This window comes from Loxodonta africana, chromosome 2 (assembly GCF_030014295.1).
Source record: "Loxodonta africana isolate mLoxAfr1 chromosome 2, mLoxAfr1.hap2, whole genome shotgun sequence".
NCBI lineage: Eukaryota > Metazoa > Chordata > Mammalia > Proboscidea > Elephantidae > Loxodonta > Loxodonta africana.
The window spans coordinates 119,858,024-119,870,075 of record NC_087343.1 but is presented as its reverse complement, the minus strand read 5'-3'; positions in this window follow the sequence as shown (position 1 = coordinate 119,870,075).

The window sequence follows — 12,052 nt, the reverse complement described above, 5'->3', positions numbered from 1 at the left end:
CTAGCTCATCAGACTGTGTATCCCTAGTTAGAGAAACCATACAACAGTCATATTTATTTACAATGTGTCCTAAGCCTTTAAATAAAGACTAAATACCTGCACTCAACATAGACATCCTGATGTCAACCAGTTTTGGCCAGGAAAAGAAAAAGTTTATACCAGTTTAATAACACTTTAAGCGCTTCAAATTTACGGGATAATGGTTTGAGACCATAAGCCTTATTTGGGGAAGTCTGGGACTTTAATTTGCATTTTACGACCAAGGCCAGGCCTAAAAGTTTACTTGTGCAGAACAAATTGAGAGACATGCTAGGTTCCTCCTGATCAAAAATATTTCCCCTTCCTCTAAGTCTGCGTCAGTATGACTTGTGACCTCAAATGATTAGTCATTCTCTTTAATGAAAACCAACAAGTATTTTTAAAAAGCAATTACTATGTGCGGTGCTGTATTGGGTGAGAATAATGACACAAATATGTAAAAAGCTCCCAGCTCATGTCATCATGTTGGATGATGACATTATGATTTTCTTTTTTTTAATTCTTGTAAATATATATATATAATCACAACACTTGCCAATTCAACATTTTTCAGGAGTACAATTTAGTGATATTAATTACATTGATTATGCTGTGCAACCATCATCTATCGTTGGCAACCTTCCCATCACCATAAACATAAACTGACTGCTTCCCAAACAAAGGTTCCCCTATCCCCCTCCACGCCGCCCTTACCCAGTAACTCTAGTGCCATCGAGTCGATTCCAACTCATAGCGACCCTATAGGATAGAGTAGAACTGCCACATAGAGTTTCCAAGGAGCACCTGGCGGATTCGAACTGCCGACCCTTTGGTAAGCGGCCATAGCACTTAACCACTATGCCACGCCACCCTTAGTAACTGATAATAAACATTGGTTTCTGTGCATCTGCCTATTCTTATTATTTCATATAGGAGAGATCATGAAATATTTGTTCATTTGTGATTGACTTATTTCACTTGGGTAATGTTTTCAAGTTTGCCCGTGCATTATTATTTAAGGTGTTTTCTTGGTAACTGGATACTTTTGGTTGCAAGTGAATATACCCAACATGAATTAGCTTAGACAACAAAGGGCAATTTATTGGCTTAATTAAATGAACAATGGAAAAGGCAGCAGTTATCTTGGGACTCAAAGGTTTGTCTCATCTGTTTCTCTCTCTAAATTGAAGTCACTCTTGGATAGCTTCTTCTTTGTGTATCAGCCACATAACAGATTTATTACCTAAAAGGAAAAGATTCTTTCCTTAGTTCCAAATGTTAAAAGCCATAGCACTCTGGTGGACCTAGTTTAGCTTACGTGGTTGAAGGGGGTGTAGGATAAAAGCCTCTCAGTGGAATTACTGGGATGGAGTGGAAGAAGAGTACTTTCCCAAAAGAAAGTGAGTGTATTATCATCTGGGGAGGGATAAAACAATATATATCCACGACCCTCTTCTTAATCCCCATTAGTTATTGCTCTTTTTAGGTGTTCGGAGAATAAGCGAGATACACAATGAAGCTAACAGACAAAATTCATGTGGTAAAACAAATTAGCACGTAGCTAATTTACTAAATTTCAACCCTATCAAGGCCAAGTTGTCTGAAGAGAAAGTTGTTTTTGCTACCAATTTTGTTTAATAACTGGATTCTATATAGATAAGAAGAGATTTTAAGGCCTATTTTAATTTTAAGCTCAAGACACCTTACCCTAGAACAGTAATGCACGCAGTTTCTCAGTGTGCCAGCCCACCTATAGCCTTTTTTAGTTAAAAAGAAAAAATCATGAACTACACCATGATTCATTTCTAATAAATAGTTTTAAGCTATATTTAAGGAAATTGGTTTTAAATGATCTAAATATCATTCTTATAAAACTGAAACCTTCTGTAATTTCAGATAGTAACATGTGAAAGCTTATTTAACGTACCCTCATTCAGCAAAATTAACTTTCTGAGTCCAACTAGTGTGTGGCTTGCATGCTGTTGCCCTATCGTCCACAAGACACTTAGTGCGCACATGAAGAGAACTGGATAGGGATAACAGAAGCTAAGTCAGGAGTTTCTGGGCTGCACAAACAGTTAAGCACTTGATTACCAGCCAAAATGTTGGTGCTTCTAACTCACCCAGGGGCATATTGGAAGACAGGCCTGGCAATCTTCTTCCAAAAAGTCACAGTTTCGAAAATCCTATGGAGCAGTTCTTCTCTGTACACATGGGGTCGCCATGAATTAGAATCGACTCAATGGCAACCAACAACAGTAACAGCAAAGCCTAGTGTTACCTGGCTCTACCTCCTCTTACCTGGGTAATCTTTTGTAAAGTCCCTATTTCTCTGGGCCTTAGTTTCCTCAATGTAAAGCAAGGATTTCTATGACTTTTTTTTTTTTTTTTGCCAAGGGCATGCTAAAAACCTGAGATGAAGAAATTTTCCTTTCTAGTTCATTGGGAAGCTATGTATTCCTGGTTTTTTTTTTTCCCCCCAAAAAATCTTGGAACTTACTTTTCTCTTATTCCATAAGTCTAGAATAAGAAATAGAAATAAGGAATTGTTCTTATTTCTGCCAGCTAGCTTAAGGCAGGACAAAGCACTACTGCCAATAAAGGCCATGACCTGCCTGTTCTTGCAAGGATCTGTATGTCAAAAAGCCAGCTTTGAGGCATATGGAAGGAGTTGATATCATCTGGAGCTGATTTGAGCAATGATGCTGCAGTACCTGAATTATCCTCCTTGAGGGTGCCTTGAAGTGGCCCACAGGGAAGTGGAGGTATTGCGGCAGACATACAGAAAGCTTTGATTGAAGTATATCTTTATTCTCGATATACCCGTTTTATAACAATTCCTGTGTAAAATGCTGGGCTAGGTGGATGGATGCACAAGACATGAGTTTCTTCCCTTGAACTTGTTGTTTAGTTGAGAAGACAAGAGAAATATTTGTAAAAACACATAAGATAAGAATACAGAAGATTTACCAACACTGCATATGATTGTGACTTGAGTAGTTCAGGTATTTTGGTGAGTAGAAGGAAGAAATCACCATGAATTGATCAAATAATCACTCATATTTAGCAGATACTTTTGAAACCCAGGTGGTGTAGTGGTTAAGAGCTATGGCTACCAACCAAAAGTTCAGCAGTTTGAATCCACCAGGCGCTCCTTGAAAACTCTATGGGGCAGTTCTACCCTGTCCTATAGGGTCACTATGAGTCGAAATCGACTTGACGGCAGCGGGTTTGGTTTGGTTTGGTTTGGTTTTTTGACAATGAAAAAAAAAAATAGTTGGTCTTTATCATGTCCAAGTTGAACATAATATCAATAACTAAATATATGATTAAAAACAACAAGAATTGCCATTTATTGTCTTTTAGATGCTAGGAGTTCCTAGATGGTGCAAGTGGTTAACATGCTCCACTGTTAACCCATACGTTGAAGGTTCAAGTCCACTCAGAAGCATCTGGGAAAAAAAGCCCTGGTGATCCACTTCTAAAAAATCAGCCATTGAAAACACTATGGAGCACAGTTCTACTGACACACAGGGAGTCACCATGAGTTGAAGTGGACTCAATAACTGGTTTATTACATGCTAAGGACTTTTATATGTTAACTCCAGTTAGACAGGTAATTTCATCTTTCACTGATGGGACACTTGTTAAGGACTCAGCAATTCCTTGCCAGCCAGAGCTCTAAGTACAACCATCATCATTGTTATGAATTAACATAATCATTATCATCATCCTTAAGATGGGATGTTATTAAAAGAGAAACTAAGAGACGTTCTGGGAAGATCATTAAAAGGAGAAATATGCCAAGTATCAGCTATGTGATAAAATACGAAAAGTCACTATAGATTGCAGGAGTCACAGCAGGTGTTACAAAGGAAGGGAAATAAACGACCTGTCCTTGTAGGCTTTAGATATGCTGAATGAACAGAAAAATCATTCCAGGCAAGGAAAACCTTTTAAGCAAACCCATTGAAGCAGGAATGGCTATGTGGATGTAGGAAGTAAAGGTAGTGGTCAGTTTAGCTGGAATTAATAAAGTGTTCTTCATAATGGCCTACAGGCCCTACATGATCTGTCCTTATCACCTCTCTGAGCTCATTTCCTTCCAGTTTCCATCTCACTTATTCCCACAACAGCCACAACTTGCCTTTTTGCTTATCCTTGAACCCACCAGACATTCGTCAGCCTCAGGGCTTTTGCACTTTGCTCAGATGTTACCTATTTGATGAGGCCTGCCTGAACACTGTTTTTAATTACTGACTCCCTTGACACTCCCCGTCTCTTTTTCATAACACTTATTACACTATTTCCTTCTAATATACTATATTATTTATTTATTTCTGTGTGTTTGGTGACTATGTCTCTCCTCCAACTAGAAGAAAGCTCTACAAATTTAAGATTTGTTTTGTTTTGTTTTATTTATTGTTGAATTCCAGTACCTAGAATAGTGGCTAGAGCAGTGATTAATCAGTTGTTGTTGTTCATGTAGATTATTAGTGAGAAAATATACCAAAAGAGTATATGGAGATGAGATTATGAATTACAGGAAAACCCAGGCAGAGGAAACCAACAAAAATATTTGAGCAAGGGAGTGACATGCATAAAGGGATGCTTTAAAGAAACTAGTCTGGTAGTACTGCCTAGTTTGAATTATTTAAGAAAGAAATTATGGAAGTAGTTTAGAAATGAAGTAATCTGGGCTTACACAGCAGTATTTGTAATAGAAATGTAAAGGAAAGAATTAATTTACTTTTAAAGACTGTACTTAAAAAGGAAACCTTGGTGGCATAGTGGTTAAGTGCTACAGCTGCTAACCAAAAGGTTGGCAGTTCGAATCTACCAGGCGCTGCTTGGAAACCCTATGGGGCAGTTCTACTCTGTCCTGTAGGGTTGTTATGAGTCAGAACTGACTCAAAAGCAATGGATTTTTAGATGTGTATTTAAAAAAGGAGACCAATCTCACTTAGAGACTGATGGGTAGTGGGGCAGAGTCACGGAAGTTGTCTGATTATTTTCCTCCATCCTTGTCACCAAGCTCTATTCTTTTCCTTTCTCTGCCCTACTCTGTGCCTTTGAAGGCTAACCCTTGTGAACTGCTTTACCTGTGTGCCCTACCTGTCTGGCTTCCAGTTGGGCTCATACAATGGCTTATACAATTGTAGACTTGGGGGTGACATGAAACAGAGATGAGAATATTTCTTCCCCTTTCTTTCCTGCTTTGGATTTGCGCTTCTGGAAACAATTGCATTCTTCTACAACGATAGCTACTGTTAGGTGACCCCTCCTACACAGTTCCAGGTCTCACTGAGCTTGTTTCTTGGTCCTTCATTCAGGGCTGCTAACAGCTTCTCAGTATTGCTAGCCTCTTGGTGCACCACTATCCTTTGTTCATTTCCTAAACTCTTAATCTGGAACATTTGGGAAAAACTTTGTTTCCTTCTAGAACTATGATTGATGCAGAAGGGAAGAAGTCAAGACTGATTACAAATTTTCAAGCCTCAGAAACTAAAAAAAAAAATGCTACCATTAAAAGAGAAAAATTCAGAAAGAAAGAGGCCAGTTTTAAGGAAATATGAAAACTTTACTTTAAAACATGTGAAATTAGCTATAATGGCAAAACATCCAAGTGAGATGTTTATTAGTCAAATATGAACACTACAGATCAAAATAAAATTGAAATTCATTTAACAATACATTTATTGATCTCCTAAAGTGAGTCAAATTCAGGTTGGGCGTCACTGAAGTCTAAGTATGACTGACATCTTTGAACCAGGAATGGCAGTTATGTGTGTAGATTGAGAAACACAGAGAGGCCAAGGATTGAGCTGATATACTCTCATTTAGGAATTAGGAGGATAAAGCAGGACCGACAAGAGGCTAGAGAAGGGGCAGAAGGAAGTGGACAAGCATAACATGAAGACTGTCGTAAGGATGAAATAGAAATTCGAATATGATTTGGCAATGTCAAGGGATATATGTCATTGTTGTTCTCAGGAGGCCATTACAGTAGCCCAGGCAAAATGTTGTTGTGGCTTGAACTGGAATGGCAATAACTGAGGTGGAGAGAAGCAGATATATTCAGGATATGTTTTGGATCTGGAGCCATGAAGACTAGATGATGGGTTAGATGTGTGGGGTTAAAAAAAAAAAAAAAAGAGTTGAAGATAATTGCTAGATTCTTAAGCAAGTGAGTGGAGACTGTGGAAGTTACAGATATGAAAAAAAGTAGAGGAGGAACAAATTTCAAGGGTGTTTTGGGGGTCTCCAAGACCACCCTCAGGTTCTATGCTTTTCTAGAAGAACTCAGAAAAGCTGATATATTCATGGTTATGGTTTATTACAGCAAAAGGATACAGATTAATATCAATCAAGGAAAAAAATACGTAGAGTGGAGCCTAGGAGAAACCAAACTCATACTTTCATTTGTCCTTTCCCAGTGGAGTCACATGGATATCATTTAAATTTCCCAGCAGCAATGTATAAAACATATATGTATTTCTAGCTAGGAAATCTCACTGAAGCCTTGGTGTCCACAATTTTTATTAGAGGTCAGTAACACAGGCATGACACATCCACATGACTGACCTTAGCTACTCAATCTCCAGCATCCCCTGGTAGTCACACTGATACAACACAGCCCAAGGCCCCAGGTGAAGAAAAACAAGTGTTCACCATAAATCATATTGTTAGCATAAACTATCCGGTGTAGTCCAAGGCCATAGGCATATAAAGGCACTCTTGTCACGGAGTATATTCCAAAAGCTAGGTGGTTATCTCCTGGGAGTCAGTCAAGGTCTAATCCTGAAGACCTTTGGAATGTTCAGGGTTTGGGCATCCCAGGCCTGCTGAGTTAACCTTTTACTGCAAAAACTGGAAATTAAGAGTTCTGGTTTGGCAATTCTAAGTAGAAGATAATTCTTTAACATTCAAGTGGAAGTGTAAAAAGTTAGAGATATGATTATGGGAGTTATTAGTGTATACAAGGTATTCAAAATCATAGGACTGGATGATATTACCCAAGGAGAGAATTTAAGTTAAAACAGGGCTTACTACTGAGATACAACACTCTGATATTTAGAAGTTAGGCAGAGGAGAAGATGCTAGCAAAACAGATAGGAGGGAAACTAAGGGATTACATAGTTTCAGAAGCCAAGAAATGTGTCTCAAGATAGAGGAAGTCAACTATATTGAATATTAATGATAGGTTTAAATGTGAAAGATGGAAGACCGTGCATGCTTTGTCATTGAGATTGATCTAGTGAAAAGGTACATACTGATCATGCAAAAGTAAAAACAAATAATTACAGGAATTGAGTCCTTCCTTAGAAAGGCAAGAGGGAATGGATCTAAAGCACAACTGCGGATGTACAATTCTTGCGTTGTAACTGGAAGGAAAGCAGCAAATATGGTTTGGGGCCATGGTTTTGAATATTTGGTGGAGAAAAGTTGAAGAAGTTGCTGTCAAATTGCTTGTAATTTTCCAGTGCAGTAAACCCCATTTTAGATTTACATACTTTTTCCTTATGTCTGAGAAATGTAATTTCTGAATTTAAGCGGTATGGTGAAGGAAGAGAAAGATGATTGATAGGTAAAATTAGGATTCATCAGCTAAAGATCTTGATGATGGAAAAGACCTATTGGATTGGTAGTAATAGACAAAGCAAACTGAAAATATAAGAAGGTTTAGTTTTAAAAGGGCTTGCATTTATTATTCCAGGGTTAGATCAATTGCAGTTGATAATAAAGTTCAGGATGTGGCCGTGGAAGTGAGTGGCTGAAATAGAACAGAGAAGAGGGCCCTAGGAACAAGGAGGTGATAAAACCTAAAGAGCAGAAGTTTGGGATAGATGAGGTACGTGGATTTTGAAGTCCCTTAGGATGATGACAGGATTTGGGGTCGAGGAAAATGCCACAGACTTCAATGAATAAATGGAAGTGAAAATGATTTTGGTAAATGACAGTGAAGAAAAGGAATAAAAGGGTAGGCTTTACAGGAGAGGAGAGGAGCAATTGTCTGGAAGTGGCAGTGGATAGTAAGGAGGATCCTGATGTCATCTTGAGATTCTGATGTTCTTAAAACAGAAAAATGACTGAGAAAATTCAAGGAATCCATTTCCCCTGGAGAATTAAATTTCAGTAAATGACAAAAGTTGTAGAAAAAATTAAGAGAACAGTATGAAGATATACGGGTTTATTAATCTTAGAGCGGGACTTCCCAAACAAGGATTGAGGAATGAGAGCAATAGTGGGAGTTTGGATGATGCAAGATAAAGCACAAAAACATACAAAGATAAAAATAGGGAGACTACATCAGGTCACAAGCTTACTGGGCAGTGATCAAGAAAAACAGAGACTGAGAGCCTGTGACGTTTCTGACTCTCAAATGGCTAGGATGAAAAAACTGACATTACCCTCTCCAGCCTTGGTTCTCACCATTTCCCCCATTCCCCAACCTCCAGTCTATGATCCACTTCTTTTACATATTTTGCCTTTCAAATGTGTTATATCCTCTCTCATCATCAAGGATTTATAAATGCTATATAATTCTTCCTAGCTCAACAAATTTATTTTCCTTCTGCCTTTACTTGCCCAATTCTACTCATCCTTTAAGAATTGGTTTAGGAGGTAGAGCCAAGATGGTGCCCTAGACAGATGCATCATGCCATCCCTCTGTAGTAAGACCCAAAAAACTAAGTAAAAGAGACATAAACATCAATCCTGGAACCCAAGCATCAAATTAAGGGATAAAGAAATAGATTAAACACTGAAAGTAAGAAGAAACTGAAGGAAAACAGAGAAAGAGGAGAGATACAGAGTGGAGGTCCTCTGCCAACTAACATGGCACAGCATCACCATCTGGGGGCACAGCCATCAATGACCCTGTACAGGGATACAGGAAGGCAAGTTCATGGAGCTCTCAACAGGAGACAGAAAACCCAGTAGCCAGAGAAACACGCTTTCCCACCCTTCACGTTTCCCACCCATAGACCACCTCCACCCCTCCCAATGGGCCACCTCAAGCACCCTTGGCTAGAAAGTTACCAGCCTGCTGCTAGCCTGAGTCTGCCTTGCCTCCACCTACCATCTCTTGCCACACCAATTTCCCCCCTTTCCTCTTTTTCTTTCTTTCTCCTGCCTAGCCCGTACCATACTTCTACCCCTTCCTACAGGGCCACACCATGTCACCTTGGCTAGACAAGGCTAGAGAGACAACCTGGGTCCACTCTGCCCCAATCTATCAGCTCCAGCCTCACCATGTATATGTATGTATTTTTAATTATTATTATTTTCTTTTTTCCTTTTCTTTCTCCCTCCCATCTAGCCCATATCTCACATCTACCCTTTCCCAATGGGCCATACCATGCCACCTTGGCTAGAGAGACATTGGCCTGCCACCAGCCTGGGCTTACCCCACCCCCACCTATTGGCTCTCACTGTGCCATTTTTTTTTAATTTTGTTTTTTAATTCTTTTCTCCCTTTCTTCCTTTTCTTTCTCCCTTCTACCTAACCCCATATGCCACCTCTACCCCTTCCTGCTGGCCTATGCTGCACAGCCATGGGTAGAGAAGTACCAGCCCACTGCTAGCCCGCACCTTCCCCACCCTCAACCCACCATTTTTTCCCTTTTCATTCTCTATTCCACCTAGCCCCACCACTATCGCTTTCTGCCAGGCCCACCATGGGCAGAGAGTTACCAGTCTGTCACCAGATCTCATCCCCTTGCCCCCACCCATTGGCTCCTGCTATGCCATTTTATTATTTATTTTTCTCCCTCCTCCATTTCTTTCTCCCTCTCACCCAGCCCCATATCCCACCTCTACCCACTCCTGCCAGGCCACAAAGTGCCACCTTGCCTAGACAGGTATGGGCCCACTGCCACCCTAGGCTTGCCCCTCTTATGCCAATGGCTCCTGTTGCACCATTTTTTCTTTTTCTTCTCTTTCTTTCTCCCCTTTCTGTCTATTCTTTCACCATCTCACCTAGCCGTGAATGCCACTTGTGCCCCTTCCCACCAAGCCTTGCTGCACTGCCGGGATAGACAGCTACTGGCCTGTCCACCTGGGTCCTACCAGCCCCCATCTGCCCCTGCCTATCAGCCCCTGTTCCTTTCCACCAGGCTACACTGTACCACCATGGCTAGACAGTGCTGGCCCATTGCTTTCTATCTCCCACAGAGCCCTGTATGTCACCTCCCCGCTTTCCTGCCAGCCTCCAGGTGCTTTCTGCCCCGAACTGCTGGCTATCTCACCTTTCTTTATTTTTCTCTTTTCTTTCTTTCCCCCACCTAACCCCGTACCTGACTCTCCTTTCCTGCCAGCCCTTGCTGTGCTGCCATGGCTACAGTGTGCACCACTCAGGCTTGCCACATTGGGCCCACACTGCCCCTCACCTTTTGTCACCTGACAAGCTACTGAGTGGAGGGAAGCAAGCCCATACCATCCCCCATTTGAAACCCCAGGATATCTGTCAAGGGGCTGTTAATACTTCCACATTGCTGGACCAACATCATGAGACTGACAGTCCCCCCGCCCCAGTCCACCCACAGCCACCTTGCCAAACCAGTGTACAGCAAGGTGGGCTCACCCTGCCTGCTGTTGCCCTGCCCACCTGGACAAGATGGTAAGAGCTATTGTGCCCATCGAAAAGCAAGCAGCAAAACATGCCTGGCCCACCGTGACATATCAGAACAAAAGAAAGAAGCAAGATGAAACAAATGAACATACAATAATAAATAAAGAGAATAATACCTTAAGGTCTCAGAGACAGCAGACAATAACAAAACATAAAAAATTAGGACAAGATGACTCCAGCAAGTGACCAAAATAAAGAATCAGATGACCTTCCAGTAGAAGAAAAGGTAGTGGAACTACCTGAATTCAAAAGACTAATATTTAGGGCTCTCCAAGAGGTTAGGAAAGAGATCCAGGAAAACACAGGGTGGAAAAAAACTAGGAAAAAATAGACAAAAATATGGAAAACAGAGACAAAACCAACAAAAACATAGCCAGAATCAAGGAAAACACAAAGAAATAGAGAATTCAGGAAAATTTTACAAGAACAGAATGTCAAAATAAATAAACAACTAGAAATCATATAAAAACAGCAGCTAAAATCCAAAAGATAAACCACAAAATTTCAGAAATTGTCAGCACAATAGAAGGTTATAGGAGCAAACTGAAACAATGGTAGGAAGAATCAGTAAAATTGAGATAAACCCATCGACACCACTTTGTCTGAGGAAAAATCAGAGAAAAGAAAAATGAAGAAAAACTAAAAATTATGTGGGATGCAATCAAGAGCAAAAATTTGTGTATGATTGGACTTCCAGAACGGGGGAAAAAACGGGAAAACACAGAGAAAATTCTTGAAAGTTTGCTGGTAGAAAAACTTCCCTAATATCATGAAAGATGCAAAGCTGACCATACAAGAAGCTCAATGAACCCATGTAAGGTAGACTCCAAAAGAAAGTCACCAAGACATATCATAATCACACTTACCAAAACCAAAACAAAGAAAAGAATCCTGAGAGCAGCTCAAGAAAAACAAAAAGTCACTTACAAAGCAGAAATGATAAGACTAAGTTTTGATTACTTGGCAGAAACTATGAAGGCAAGGAGGCAATGGGATGACATATATAAAACCTTAAAAGAAAAAAATTGCCAATCAAAAATAATACAACCTGCAAAACTCTTTCTCAAATACAATGGCAAAATTAGGACATTTCCACATAAACAGAAATTAGGGGAATTTAAAAATCAAACCAAACTTACAAGAAATATTAAAGGGAGTCCTTAGGTTAGAAAACCAACAACTGCAGTCTAGGACACAGGACAACATCAGCCAGATATCAACCTAGGTAAAGAACTCCAAATAATAAAGCAAAGCTAAAAGACTTAAAATAGGGAAACAGAGACATCCATCTGTAAATGATGATATCAGAACTTAAAAGGGGACTAAATGGTGTAGGTATAAAACTTTCAAATGAAGAGGAAGTCAAGGCAATATCAAGTAATAAAAGACTGGTTCAAACTC